The sequence below is a fragment of the Protopterus annectens genome, chromosome 7.part1 (assembly GCF_019279795.1).
Source record: "Protopterus annectens isolate FY-2018-M chromosome 7.part1, PAN1.0, whole genome shotgun sequence".
Taxonomy (NCBI): Eukaryota; Metazoa; Chordata; order Ceratodontiformes; family Protopteridae; genus Protopterus; species Protopterus annectens.
The window spans coordinates 368,475,353-368,491,741 of NC_056740.1; the positions used below are offsets into that span (position 1 = coordinate 368,475,353).

General features: G+C 38.6%; 1 protein-coding gene across 2 annotated transcripts in view; it reads right to left on the reverse strand.

Annotated features, from left to right (window-relative positions):
- FAM107A (family with sequence similarity 107 member A) overlaps positions 1–16,389 on the reverse strand; it is a 1,773,139-nt gene that overhangs the window by 139,300 nt on the left and 1,617,450 nt on the right. The window lies entirely within an intron of this gene.

The window sequence follows — 16,389 nt, forward strand, 5'->3', positions numbered from 1 at the left end:
CAAGGCATGTGGTCAAGGCCAGTAGAGTTGTGTCTTTGGTTCTGGAAAGTATTTATTGGACTTTGTCTACAGTGCTAATGAGGGAGATGTAGTTTGGGGAGGAATTGGGGAACTCAGGGATGTGTAGGCAGTATGCACTTACAGCTGTGTGTAATATATTTCCAGTGCTCCCCCTAATAGCATATTCCATTGGTCCAGCTCCTATTCCATGAAGAAAATTCTCAAATCTTTCTTTTAAACTTTCTGCATCCACTTACCTCTTGGCCTTTTTAACACTAGACCCTCTGCTTCCTCCTTATTAAGCCTGTGTAATGATTCCATATTTCCTTTCACATTCCTTTCCTGCACATTGTCAGCATATAAAACATATGCAGTATTTCCTCATATTTAAGCCCCTCTTTGCCACTCAACATACAAGTAATCCTTATGAGCACTGTTTCTCTCAATGCTAGCACCTGTCCCCCAAATTGTAACATAGGTGCACACAGAATGCCATGTAAGCTATGAGCAGAGCTTTGTAGGGGATCAGGATCACCTCATAGCATCTGTGGTGCTGTCCTCTGAGTATATACCATGGCATTTTCTTGTTTTTTGCTACTATCTTTCCGTGCTGTTATTAATTGTCGATTGTTGGGATCATTTGCATGTCTGGACTTTCCATTTGTATACATCACATTTCTCTGCTCATCCCATGGATGTTGCACTTATCCAGCATTACGGAATATTTCTTTGCTTTCATTTCCAATTTTTGCCATCTGTCTATTCCTCTTCATCATGGTCCCCCATTACTGTTCACTTGTCTCTACATTTTTCATCACCTCAGCTGTTATTATAATGCTATACCCAATCAATACACACTGAGTCCTGGCAGCTTTAGTCCATGTTCTGTAGCATAGAAAGGCTCATCACCGTCTCTTGAAGCAATTGCCCTCTGACTAACACCATTAGCTTTCTTCAAGATGACTATTTCCTTTTATGCCTCACCTTTCTTGGAACTACACTATGCCTTTCAGCATGGTTACCCTTATTCTGTGTGTATCACACTGAAGACCTTGTTGTTTAAATAAACCCCAACCATAGTTGGGTTCTCCTTTACCTGCTTCCATAAAACTGGAACACATTTGATTGACAGGACTTGTTTAGATGTATGCTTAATGTTAATCTGTGAGTCCGTTTGTTGTCACTTCTATCCCTAGCTTCTCTTTCTGGGCATTCAACATAAATTTTGAAGGCAAGGATATCAGACTGACTATTTTGTACTAACTTGGATTCCCTTAACTGACTCCCAGTCTTTGAATTAATAGGAATGTGGCCTTTTATGTTCTAATGGCACCATGCTTGACCTCAGTGACGTGTTGCATCATCTACATAATCATAGACTGGCTTCAGGCAAACCAAACCCAATAAACTTTAACCTTCATTGTTTTACTGTGTACTTTTATAAAACTGTTTTACTGATTACTTTATGTTGTATACAGCTAAAAAGGGGTCCCATAACTCTTCTGATATTTCCTATCGGACTTGCAGTAGAAGTCTTATTTGGTACAGCTAATTTGTTTCTCATATTTTGTTTAGTTTCTCGACTCCCTCTAGCATTATGACCACCCTGGCTGATCATATCTCCCCCATTTACCTTATATATATATATATATATATATATATATATATATATATATATATATATATATATATACCCTGTCATGTTGGCACTCACCATGAGCTTTCTTGTATTAAAACAGATATAAAGAAGTCATTTGAATATTTGCCTGTTTTTAATGTTTTTTTTCGGTTTTGATCTCTATTTCCATTCTTCAAAGTATTTGCATTTCTTGCTTGGCCTTTCTTCTGCCCCTCCCCATCCCAAAAGAAGTTCTTTACTTCTCTTACTATATATTCTCCATCTTTACCTCTCCACATTAGCCTAAATGCCTTCCCCTTTAACATCTCTCAGCTCTACTTCTGATTTCTGTTCTTTTCACTTAATAAGCTCTTTTTGTTTTTATTTTGCTAATTTTATGTCTCTGTTTATATATATGAAGCTGCTCTTGGTTGGCAGTTTTCACTTTTTCTTGATGTATTCAACCATGACTTCTCACAATCCTTCCTTAGATTTCCACAGCTCTTTCACCCACTTTAACATGTTCTCTTTCTTACCTTCTTCTTTGAAATCTACCTAACAGAAGAAAAAGTTTCTTTATGGTTAACACTGTTAAAAGGGATTTGATTCTCACCTTTGAAGGGAAATTGGCTAAGCTAAAAAGGTAACCATTGGAAACGTTGGGACCCAATATAGCAAGTCCTGAAATACGGAGCCTGAATGGCCCAATGATTGGACTTACATATACTAAGTCTGAGATGCCATTTCTTGGAATATTCCCTTTTCTCTGAGGTATGGCAACCTTAGAGTTAGTATATATTAGTATGTAGGATGTGGGGGGCTTGCCCCTACATGGGTGGCTCAGGACCCCCTGTAAAAAGATGTTTTAAGGAGAAAAGCGATTTCTGACATTTGTCTTCTCCTGTATTTTTGGTCTTTTTATTTGCTTGTCAGCAGTTGGCTTTTCTAGTGCCAATATTTCAATAGGAAGCAGGCTTAAAAATGGCCCACAAGCGTAGCTAGCCTAATACTTACCTATGAACCTACGAACTACCATTCCTGGATGGTTATTATTAATTAGGAATTCTGTTAGTATCACTCCACCCATTCTATCAGCCTTGGGCAGAAGCACTTCCGCTAGCCTAACTTTTCATCTTGCCCCCAAAACATTAGTTTTTCCAACTCTTTTCTGTCCAATGCTTCTGAAGTCATATTGTACCTTATTGTATTGCATGCTGGAACCCCATTTGTTCACAGCTGGTTTATGTGCCCACAACTAAGAAACTCTTTCTCCAGACACATCACATCATTCTGCAAGTGAGCCTGGCATCATCCTTGTGCCCTGAGTTAGATGGCCTGTGTACTGCATCTCCCCATCTGGACTGCTCAGCTTCCCTTACGAGCTTAACAGTTATTGTACTACCCTTATCCTCTTTTCCCCATCTCTGTTTTTCTCCTTCTTATACTATGTATCATTTTTGTCCCATTGTGTACTCTGACATTTCTTCCCATCATCCTTTCCAGCCCCACCTACACACATTACATCACAGCACATTTTTTCCCTAAGTATGCTTAGCCAAGGTTTATGCTGCTTCTTCAGTATCACTTTCTTCCTTTTCCAATAACTTAAATCTCGCTGATTTTATTCCCAGGGCTTCTTATATGACACAATATTACTCTACACTTCTCCTGATTCCTCCCTTTTATATTACCTTGGATTGGGGTACATACTACAGTTGTACTTGCTGTTGTCTTTCTTAATTAACATTTTTAGCGGAGATTCAGCATAAAATACACAGTTTACATCATTAAAGATGGCCAAATGTTTTATTACTCATTGAACATACCCTTGTGTGTCTGTAAAGAAAAAAAAAGACTGGAATAAGCTTAAAGAATAGCCAAGGGTTTCAAAGCCAGTATTCAAGGACAGGCAAAAAAATGATGCGTATCAGAAGCAACCGGGATTGAGGCGATTGCATACCTCAAGAAACAATGAGCTTTGTATTCTGTCTCTGTAGATAATCTCAATACACAGAAACAATAATAACAGTAGCACAAGGGCCAAAGGAAAGCAGCTTGTCTGTGACATGCATGGACATGGCTTTACTGACAGGAAAAGAGAATCCCTAATTACTGTTTATAAGGTAATAGGCTGGCCTTTGTCCGGGAGTACCGAAGACAATTAGAGCAGAACACCACAATGATGCAATGATTGCAAAAGAATAGTCTGAAGGTCTTCAGTGTACAGTTTGTGCAAATGTGTGTGTGTGTGTAGGGGTGTGATAAAGGTCAGAAACACAACAAGCATTTTACAGGCAGAAAAAGAGTACAGGGGTATGTTATGTTCAAATCAAATAAATTCCCAGGTAAAAGGGCATGGGAAGCATTTTCAAGAATGACACATTGGATCAAAACAAATGAAGGATCTTTTCACAGAAAAGGTGGTGTGCAAGTGGAACATTCTACTGGAGTGGTCTGATGGCCATGGGAGTGATGGATGAACATGAGTGACTTAAGTTCAACAGTGAGGGGTAATATTTTTTTAGGAGAACAGCAGAAGTACATTCTTAGCCCAGACAGCTTTGACTGGATATGTGTGCTGTAACTTCCCTGCAAGCAGTACACATTAGTCTGTTACTGGCAGGAATAATTAAAACACAGCTTAGTTTCATGCAAGAACTGTTAAAATGTACTTCTTGTAAAATATATGTAACATATATTTGTTAGTTTGAGTCATCATCAGCATTAGTTGCCTTTTTCCCATTTCGTTAATGGGGTCAGGGTGTCACATCAACAGTGACTATCACCCATAGCCAATGCTCACACCATTGGGCAGTTAGCCCTGCTATGGTTGTTCTTCCATACCATACCATATACACACACACACACACACACACACACACACACACACACACACACACACACACACACACACACACACACAGACACATATCAGCACACCTACAGTCAGTCAAATATGACAAATTCACGTGGTGCATGTCTTTGGAAGTGGGAAGAAACTGGAGCACCCATAGAAAGCCCACGGGAAAACAGGGAGGATGTGCAGACTCCACAGAGAAGGTGCGCCAGTTGAGAATTGAACCAGAGAACTTGTTGCTGTGAGGCAATAATGTTACTGATAGAACATTCTAAATATCCCAATGGATATTTTAACACTCAATGGTATGTACAAAGAGAGACAGAAATATGTATGAAGGTAACTTCTTAGATTGCTGATAATATGAATCAGTATGACTGAAAACCTATGGATTCATGTTATGGGCACTCAGAGAAATTACCTTTGATGATTCTTTGTGAATTCTTCACAAACATATTTTATCAGAGTCCTACAATTCACAAAAATCCTTTGAGTCCTAGAAATGTATGCATGCACTGCTGTATATCTGGTGCACCACTGGGGTGGTGTGTGTGTGTGTGTGTGTGTGTGTGTGTGTGTGTGTGTGTGTGTGTGTGTGTGTGTGTGTGTGCGCGCGTGTGTGTGTTTACTCATATGAATTGCAAATATGTATAGCACAGAGAACAGTGTATATTCCAGGGTAAAATTCTCATTGGCACAGTAGTGGACTAAAAGTACCAACATTATCTTCAATGTTTACTGATGGCTCTGCAGACCTTACATTGTCCACTGAAGAACATGGCTGTTCAACAACATATAAAGAGGACATAATTCTAGGCCCTGTGAACAAATATAAACGTTTAGATGCATCATAGCACCCAATGTACTGTGTACCATACACAACAACACAGTACTGTAACCACACACTGGGGACACCACCTCACAGTGATGCAAATGAGCACCCACTAACTGATTTCAGCATTTGATGGGGTCATACACATAACACTGATCAGTAAATTAGTACAACTAGGTATTGAGGTCCTCTTGATAAGATGGATAGCTGCATGGCTTACAAATAGGACATGGCAAGTATCATATAGCAACTGGACAGGTAAAATCCTTGGTTACAGTCAGGGTGTCTCACAGGGCTCTGTCCTAGGCCGTTACTTGTTTAGATTGTATCTTTCAGACCTAACTTATTCATCTGAGGTGTTCTACAGTCTATATGCAGATGATCTGAAATTGGGTAAACTGATTACATGTATTACAGACAGGACATGTCTGCAAAATAACTTGACCAAATTGACCATTTGGGCACAGAAGAATAATATGCTGATAAATGCAACAAAAACTAATATTATGAGATTTGGGAGACATAAATCGAAAGGTGAATATTTAATACAGCACACAATTATTGAAACTGTAGACTCATTTAAGGACCTGGGTATATGGGGTAGATTCAGCTATGAGTTTTTCTAATCATATAAACCAATTGGTTAATGATAGTTACAGACCTATAGGTTATATAAAAAGATTTATAAAGTCTAGGACATCAAAAATAATGAAGTCATTGTTTGTTCATTACATTAGACCCATACTTGAGTATGGAATAACAATATGGAAACCCTATAAAAAAACAAGCATAAATAAACTGGAAAGAGTACAGCGGAAATGTACCAAGGGCATTCATGGATGTGAACATTTAAGTTATTATGAAAGACTAAAATATCTGAACTTGTACAGTGTCTCTTACAGATATCTAACAGGAGATCTCATTCAGGTATATAGGGCATTTAGAAACAACTATCTTTAGGAATGTTTGGGGTTATCAAAAAGTAATAGAGAATCACTTGACAACCTACGTAGAAAATTCTATAGGAATGAGAAGTGTACTAATTGTTTCTCTGACAGAGTAGCTGATGCTTGGAACAGACTACTAAGTTACATTAAAGCAAGAAAAAAAATAGTTTAGTTTTAAGAATAGCCTGGACATTTATTATGGGAACAAGTGTTTTGGCATATTGGCAAGCTAGAATGGCATTAATGCCTGTGCTTGAAATATTTGTGTGCATGTATGTATGTATGTAACAGATGGCCATTAAACACTGGATCCCTTCATTAGCAATGCAAATGAGGTGCACTGTGTGTACATGGCAAATGAGTTGAAATATATTTGAATCTCCAATTGCCAAGTCAGTGGGAAGATGGAGCATATCAGTTGTTGTCTATATATTCACATTGTTCATTGAACAAGCAGCTAGGGAAACAGACACACACACACACACACACACACACACACACACACACACACACACACACACACACACACACACACACACACACACACACACACACACACACACGCCTTGCTGCTGGCCTTACACACACATGCGCACACACTCACACACACACACACACACACACACACACACACACACACACACACACACACACACACACACACACACACACACACACACACACACACATGCACAAACACACATGCGCGCACACACACATTGTTCAGCTTTTTCATTTGAAAATAAAATGAATAAGCAGTGGAGAGCACATAAACCTTTTAGATCGGTAGTGGGGTGCACATAAACCTTTTAGATCAGTAGTGGGGTGCTTTGGCCTTGAAACATTCATCAGTTTCAAACCTCTATACACTCACGCCATCCTTCTTACATTCACCTGGCTGTGTTTTACATGAATTACAAATTGAACTGGCACTACATCTGTGTGCCCTATTCACTCACAACCTCACCTCAGGCTTTGATCCTACCGAGTGGCGCACTGCTACAGTCATCCATCTCCATAAAGGAGGAGCAACTACAGATCCTGGAAATTATTGCCCCATTAGCCAGACGAATCTGATATGCAAGGCTATGGAGCGAATCATCATGGACCTAATTAACAATAAATATCTTTATAAAAATAAAGACTTTCATATTTCATTTTCTATCATTTGTACTTGAATTTGTAAATAAACAGGCTAATTAATGGCATTCAGTAATGAAGAATTGTCATAAGCCTGTTCCTTTGCGGAGGATGTGGTAATATCTATTATTGACAAAAAAATGATAACATAAATTACGGCTAAAGATCTGCTCATGTAAAGCATGAAAGAAAAGCTGTGCTAAAAAGCTGTGCTAAAGTGTTCTTTTTCTCAATAGATCAATATTTTAGATTAATATTTTTTTCTTTTCATATTAACTTCTACATGAATTTTGATGCCATATACGAGGTCTGACACCAGAGGGAAGCTGTAAAACATTCTCAGAAGTAAAAGCTGCAGTAAATGTGACAGCAACAAGGTAGTTCACAGTGAGTTGGATTAGAATATGTGTATCCATAGCAATATCTCTATATAGATGGCTATATATAGAACAATACATTAGAATAATATCCATAACGAAACAACTGCACATGTATGTCAGGATGCTGGGCATTATATAAACCCTCTGAGCAAACCTTAAGGACTGTTACATTCAGATTACATACATCGTATAATTTGGTCTATGTGATGTAAATACTGGGGAAGTTTTAGGATGCTTCTTAAAACAAATGAAAAATAATACATCCCGCATATACAGCATAAGTTCATGCAAGTGTTCCTCAGAATTAGGCATTCATTACATTTTTGTTGCAGCATTTGTTTTAGTTTTAGCCAGATAAATGTTAAGAGAAAACAAATGAAAAATTAGTGTTCCGTCTAAAGGGCATTATGACTATTTAGTAGTTTTAATGGTAAAGGAGGGAGAAACAAGAATACAGTAGAGAGCATTATAATGAACAGCGAGGAAGCAAGGGGAATACCAGTGGTTATGATGGCAGATGGTCCTGTTCAGTATGTTTGTTTCTGATATATATTCTTGGGATGATGCAGTAGTGCAGCAATAGCATTGTTGCCTCACAGCAAAAGGTTCTCGAGTTTGATTCTCAGCTGGGGTTCCTTCTGTGTGGAGTCTGCATGTCCTCCCTGCATTCATGTGGGTTTGCTCCAGTTTTCTCCCACATTACAAAGATGTGTCTGGAGTGTTTCGACCCAGGTCTCCTCTGAAAATTGGCTTCATTCCAAGTTGGACTTTCCCAGTTAACAAATGTTAAATAAAATAAATAAAATAAATGTAATCTAGTTAGATAGTACAATAAACTTTTTCACAGAGAGCACCAAACTGTGGTGGTGTTCATAGGCAAGGTGCTGTGTGTGTGTGTGTGTGTGTGTGTGTGTGTGTGTGTATTTGTATTTCCGTGTATGTATGTGTGTGTGTGTGTGTGTGTGTGTGTGTGTGTGTGTATATGTGTGTATTGTGTGTGCACGTTTATATTTGTGTGTGTGTGTGTGTGTGTGTGTGTATTTCCGTGTGTGTGTGTGTGTGTATGTGCGTGTGTGCATGTGTGTATTGTGTGTGCATACGTTTATATTTGTGTGTGTGTGTGTGTGTGTGTGTGTGTGTGTGTGTGTGTGTGTGCGTGTATGCATGTGTTTATGTTTGTATTTGTGTGTGCATGTGTGTATGTAGGTGGGAGCGAATGTATTACAAGGCCTGGTACAGCTAGCAGATGGAGGGCAAGGAAGTAAGTCGAATGCAATATGAAACAGTGCAGTATTATGTAGTCCTAAGGGTGGAACCTAGGGATAATGTGCACGTCACACTAGATCACTGAGTACTTCTAGATTTCTTCTTGTATAACAGAGTAAGACAACAGCATCAACACTGGACAGTATATAGGATGCAGAGTTAGGACAGTAGACTTGTGGACATGAAAGTCATGATATCATTGCTTGGTATACAGGACACTGATAAGCCCATGATTATAGTACCACTGCAGAAAGGCCAGAAGCCTATGTGCTGTTCTACCAGTACTGTTTAACCATGATTTTTCAGCCAGAATGACACTAGCAGAGCTCAAAATATATTTCTAACACATCTTATTTTATGGTGGGCTTTTCCACCTCCTCCCCTCTGTGGAGAGGTAGACCTCCTGAACATCATCTTAATTATTCTAAGGCCTAATCACTGCAGCTTGGAGAACAGAACATGTTCTCTTTTGCAACAAATTAGGCAGCTAGGCATGACAAATTCAACTTTGATGCTAGACTCTGAATACCAGGGCTGCATATGGAAAACTTTTTCCAGGGGAAGAAACCATACGGAGAAAGAGAGAGAGGGGGATATTTAACAGATAGAGAGTGGTTACTAGGTAAAGAGATAGGGTTTACAAAGTGGTGGGACGAGAAAAAATACCCATACCATGAGGTACGACTTAGTACTCTTGGCATATATGTACTCGAAGACAAGACTGAAAGGAGGCTACAAAAGGACTTCCCATGTTCTCAAGCAGATGATGAGCATTAAGGAGTAAACACAAAGGATCAAGAAAGGATACTGGTATGGGCTAGATGGGGATAATTAAGTGAGGGTGACTGAGGTCATTCACACTGCTTAGTACTGAAGGCTGGATGGGGATAATTAAGTGAGGTTGACGGAGGTCATTCACGCTGCTTAGTACTGATGGCTAGATAAGGGATAATTAAGTGAGGCTGATGGAGGTCATTCACACTACTTAATACTGAAGGATAGATAGGGATAACTAAGTAAGGCCGACAGAGGTCATTCACACTGCTTAGTACTGAAGGCTAGATGGGGATAATTAAGTGAGGCTGACAGAGGTCATTCACACTGCTTAGTACTGAAGGCTAGATGAGGATAATTAAGTGAGGCTGATGGGGGTCATTCACATTGCTTAGTAATGAAGGCTAGATGGGGATAATTAAATGAGGCTGACAGAGGTCATTCACACTGCATAGTACTGAAGGCTTAATGGGTATAATTAAGTGAGGTTGATGGGAGTCATTCACACTGCTTAGTAATGAAGGCTAGATAGGGATAATTGAGGCTGATGGGGGTCATTCATACTACTTAGTACTGAAGGCTAGATGGGGATAATTAAGTGAGGCTGATGGGGGTCATTCACACTACTTAATACTGAAGGCTAGATAGGGTTAATTAAGTGAGGCTGACAGAGGTCATTCACACTACTTAATACTGAAGGATAGATAGGGATAATTAAGTGAGGCTGACAGAGGTCATTCACACTGCTTAGTACTGAAGGCTAGATGGGGATAATTAAGTGAGGCTGATGGGGGTCATTCACACTGCTTAGTACTGAAGGCTAGATGGGGATAATTGAGGCTGATGGGGGTCATTCACACTACTTAGTACTGAAGGCTAGATGGGGATAATTAAGTGAGGCTGACGGAGGTCATTCACACTACTTAGTACTGAAGGTGTAACAAATACCAGAATGGTTCAAGGGTACCTTGTACAGATGAAACGGTGGGTGGGTCAGCTGTGTAATAACACACAGTTGTCCTGGATAAAAGACAAGTTCTTTTCTGTTAATTAGTTCTTGTGTCTGTAGCACCTGCTTTTCAGGGGTGGGAAAACTCAGTGACTGCTTACTGCTTGTCAACAGAATTCTGTAGGAATGTAAATGTTTATATTCACCACTGCAAAGAACCAGTTTGGGAATATTCAATACTATAGAGAAACTGCCTCAATATACTTTTGAGAATAATATTTTTATTAATACCTGCTGTAGGAAAATGGCTGTAGAGGTAGGAATTATTGAAAAGCCAGAAATTGAAAAGGTTTCCTCTGTTTATAAAGGCCAGATTCTCCTCCAGTTCTGGAGTATTTAGAACACAGGTGATGCCTTACTTGGAATACTGTGCCCGGTTCTGGAGTATTTAGAACACAGGTGATACCTTACTTGGAATACTGTGCCCGGTTCTGGAGTATTATTTATTCTGTTTGGTTTCCGCTTATTATGCAATCTTAAATGAGTGGCCTCTTCTCAACCCTTTTATTCTCCAGTCCCACTTACCATATGTTGAGGGATAGTGAAAGCCAAAGTCAGAATCCAGGCCATCCTGCAGATGAGTCAGAGATTTTTGGATAAGCATCTCTATTCCTCAAGCAAGGCTACAGGTGGGTATGCACTGCAGATAACATGAGCTTTGCATTCTTTCATCTGCTCCATTTCGGGTTTATTTATGCTGACTGAAGGTAAGCCTTGGTTAAGTACCTTACCCACCTGATTTAGACTAGAGAATGTTGTTGTAGTGAGGAATCTATAACTGCCTCCCTGAGGTAAGAAGGCAGGCTAATGGCTGTCTGCTTCAGTTGTGACTGTCCTGACATCAAGATGCCATCTCATTAATCAGCCTCAGAATGAACTTTTGCACCTTGATGCTACAGCACTGAGGAGGACAGATTACTTTTATTTACTGCTCAATAACTTGGTATAAAGAGTATTAGGGAAACATTCTCCAAAGATCATCTGGAGGACTTGCCTGAAAAGGGATAAATGACTAAAAGAGGAAATGCAGGAAAGGATAGCTGCAACTGTAATATGACATGACCTAGGGAAGGTAAACTTGAAGGGCAGGCTGCAGGCCTTACAGCTCAGTCATCTGTGGTGAGAATGAATAGTATGTCTAATCTCAGTACACGACATCATGACTGGGGTCCTTGAGATGGAGGAATGGGTAATGAAGAACGGGTCACTGAGTAGATTATATCAAGTAGTACATTTAGATCTTAAATGGAGAGACACATTGAACCACAGAATAAATTACCCACAAGGGGATTTATATAGTTCAGTAGTCAAAGTGGTTTACAAGGAATGGGGAAAACAGACTACAGGAAGGTACTAAGGTAGGCAGATGAATATGTGATTCATTGTAAACTAGGTTACATTTTTTCTCCTTCCAGAAGTACTTTCACATTTTTTGAAGTTCTCTGAATAAATCTATGTTCCTGAGCTTAATCAGAGATGTCACTTGTAACATTAAGCAGATTACAAATCCTGTATTTGGCATAATGCTCACAAACTGTGTTAATTCAATTTAAGGATATCATAAAGTCAATAATTTCAAACAGCTTCCTTTTTAATATAGGTATAACCACTTAAAATTATAACAAAATTTAAATGAATCCTCATTTGTTGAATGAAGTAATTAACTGCATCTTAATTTCTTTATAGCTCCCCTAGTCATTTACCTGATGGAGAGGGTCATTTTAATTCAGTTCATGAGGCAAGAAGACGTAAGTACAATTACATCTGATGAATAAGACTTCTGAGCTCATTTTGGGAGCACACATTCTGATATGATCTGCAATATACCTGAATTTTATCAGCACTATGTTCTGGCCTTTATGTATAGGGAATTACATTTACGTGACATCAAAGAAAGAACACGCATACCAATTTTATCGGATGGTTAAGCAAGAATGATATAAGAATGATATAAATAGATAGTTCTTTCATTTCCATAAGGAAATATTTCACTTTGGGGGAAGAACTCCACTTATTGTATGTACATCAGTAACACAAAAAAAAAATAAACCTACACTGAAATGATCTGTTACACATTTAACGTAAAACAAGAAACAATGACATTCATGTCACAGAGTCAGACTGGCATGTAGGTTTATGGCTCTGATCTGCTAAATAGCTCTATCCTTAAGATTTGGATTTGAATTTCTCATTGTTCACTTGCATACTATGTGACAGACTGAGTGTGTCACATAGCAAAAAAACCTCTTGGTCACCTCTGAAAAAAGGCAGTTATATTTAAGGGTTATATCTGGTTAATAAAGTAAATAAATAGAAAGGAACCAGGCAATCACATCATTTGTTGGGAGGCTGGCGTAATAGTTAAGGTGTTTATCTTGTAGACACAAGGTGTAGGGTTTGAGTTTCACATGGGATAATTGGCTAGGCTTAAAATGGCCCACAAGGGCAGTTAACCTAATGCTAATCTATAATCACGTACCTGTTAGTCACACATAATTCCTAAGATGATTATGGTAGCAATGTTGTGTGCCAGGAGAGTGGACTTCTTGAAAGCTAATCTATTTGCTAATAGGCAGTGGTAGCAACAGAATGCTTTACCAAACTGGTGTACTGCAGTTTTACAAAACTGGTGTATTGCCAGTCTGATTTGGTTAACTTCAATGACTGCTCCATCAGACCAAAGGCAGATCTGCAAATATAGTGTATGTGGAATCCAGCACAACCTTTAACACTGCTGTTCAAGGAACATAGTAAAACATTAAAAAAATACCACCTTCTCTCACAAAAAAAAAAATCACGCCACAAAATGATGAAGGAAATAGGAAAATTAATTCTTTGAAGGGGAAGGGTGGTAGGTGGGGGATGACACTGTAACAACAGTGACTAATGTTGCTTCAGAGTACAGCACTAGAACTCATCTTCCTCTTTAGTATGTAACAACAGTGACTAATGTTGCTTCAGAGTACAGCACTAGAACTCATCTTCCTATTTAGTATGTAACAACAGTGACTAATGTTGCTACAGAGTACAGCACTAGAACTCATCTTCCTATTTAGTATGTAACAACAGTGATTAATGTTGCTTCAGAGTACAGCACTAGAACTCATCTTCCTATTTAGTATGTAACAACAGTGACTAATGTTGCTTCAGAGTACAGCACTAGAACTCATCTTCCTATTTAGCATGTAACAACAGTGACTAATGTTGTTTCAGAGTACAGTGCTAGAACTCATCTTCCTATTTAGTATGTAACAACAGTGACTAATGTTGCTTTAGAGTACAGTGCTAGAACTCAGCTTCCTATTTAGTATGTAACAACAGTGACTAATGTTGCTTCAGAGTACAGCACTAGAACTCATCTTCCTATTTAGTATGTAACAACAGTGACTAATGTTGCTTCAGAGTACAGCACTAGAACTCATCTTCCTATTTAGTATGTAACAACAGTGACTAATGTTGCTTCAGAGTACAGCACTAGAACTCATCTTCCTATTTAGTATGTAACAGCAGTGACTAATGTTGTTTCAGAGTACAGCACTAGAACTCATCTTCCTATTTAGTATGTAACAACAGTGACTAATGTTGCTTCAGAGTACAGCACTAGAACTTATCTTCCTATTTAGTATGTAACAACAGTAACTAATGTTGCTTCAGAGTACCGCACTAGAACTCATCTTCCTATCTAGTATGTAACAACAGTGACTAATGTTGCTTCAGAGCACAGCACTAGAACTCATCTTCCTATTTAGTATGTAACAACAGTGACTAATGTTGTTTCAGAGTACAGCACTAGAACTCATCTTCCTATTTAGTATGTAACAGCAGTGACTAATGTTGCTTCAGAGTACAGCACTAGAACTCATCTTCCTATTTAGTAACAACAGTGACTAATGTTGCTTCAGAGTACAGCACTAGAACTCATCTTCCTATTTAGTATGTAACAGCAGTGACTAATGTTTCTTCAGAGTACAGCACTAGAACTCATCTTCCTACTTAGTATGTAACAACAGTGACTAATGCTGCTTCAGAGTACAGCACTAGAACTCATCTTCCTATTTAGTATGTAACAACAGTGACTAATGTTGCTTCAGAGTACAGCACTAGAACTCATCTTCCTATTTAGTATGTAACAACAGTGACTAATGTTGCTTCAGAGTACAGCACTAGAACTCATCTTCCTATTTAGTATGTAACAGCAGTGACTAATGTTGCTTCAGAGTACAGCACTAGAACTCATCTTCCTATTTAGTATATAACAACAGTGACTAATGTTGCTTCAGAGTACAGCACTAGAACTCATCTTCCTATTTAGCATGTAACAACAGTGACTAATGTTGCTTCAGAGTACAGCACTAGAACTCATCTTCCTATTTAGTATGTAACAACAGTGACTAATGTTGCTTCAGAGTACAGCACTAGAACTCATCTTCCTATTTAGTATGTAACAACAGTGACTAATGTTGCTTCAGAGTACAGCACTAGAACTCATCTTCCTATTTAGTATGTAACAACAGTGACTAATGTTGCTTCAGAGTACAGCACTGCAACTCATCTTCCTATTTAGTATGTAACAACAGTGACTAATGTTGTTTCAGAGTACAGCACTACAACTCATCTTCCTATTTAGTATGTAACAACAGTGACTAATGTTGCTTCAGAGTACAGCACTAGAACTCATCTTCCTATTTAGTATGTAACAACAGTGACTAATGTTGCTTCAGAGTACAGCACTAGAACTCATCTTCCTATTTAGTATGTAACAACAATGACTAATGTTGCTTCAGAGTACAGCATTAGAACTCATCTTCCTATTTAGTATGTAACAACAGTAACTAATGTTGCTTCAGAGTACAGCACTAGAACTCATCTTCCTATCTAGTATGTAACAACAGTGACTAATGTTGCTTCAGAGTACCGCACTAGAACTCATCTTCCTATTTAGTATGTAACAACAGTGACTAATGTTGTTTCAGAGTACAGCACTAGAACTCATCTTCCTATTTAGTATGTAACAGCAGTGACTAATGTTGCTTCAGAGTACAGCACTAGAACTCATCTTCCTATTTAGTAACAACAGTGACTAATGTTGCTTCAGAGTACATTACTAGAACTCATCTTCCTATTTAGTATGTAACAGCAGTGACTAATGTTGCTTCAGAGTACAGCACTAGAACTCATCTTCCTATTTAGTATGTAACAACAGTGACTATTGTTGCTTCAGAGTACAGCACTAGAACTCATCTTCCTATTTAGTATGTAACAACAGTGACTAATGTTGCTTCAGAGTACAGCACTAGAACTCATCTTCCTATTTAGTATGTAACAACAGTGACTAATGTTGCTTCAGAGTACAGCACTAGAACTCATCTTCCTATTTAGTATGTAACAGCAGTGACTAATGTTGCTTCAGAGTACAGCACTAGAACTCATCTTCCTATTTAGTATGTAACAACAGTGACTAATGTTGCTACAGAGTACAGCACTAGAACTCATCTTCCTATTTAGTATACTTATTTTGGATCTCAGAATAAGGTTAGAAAGTCAGATCAAACCTGCTCAGAGATGG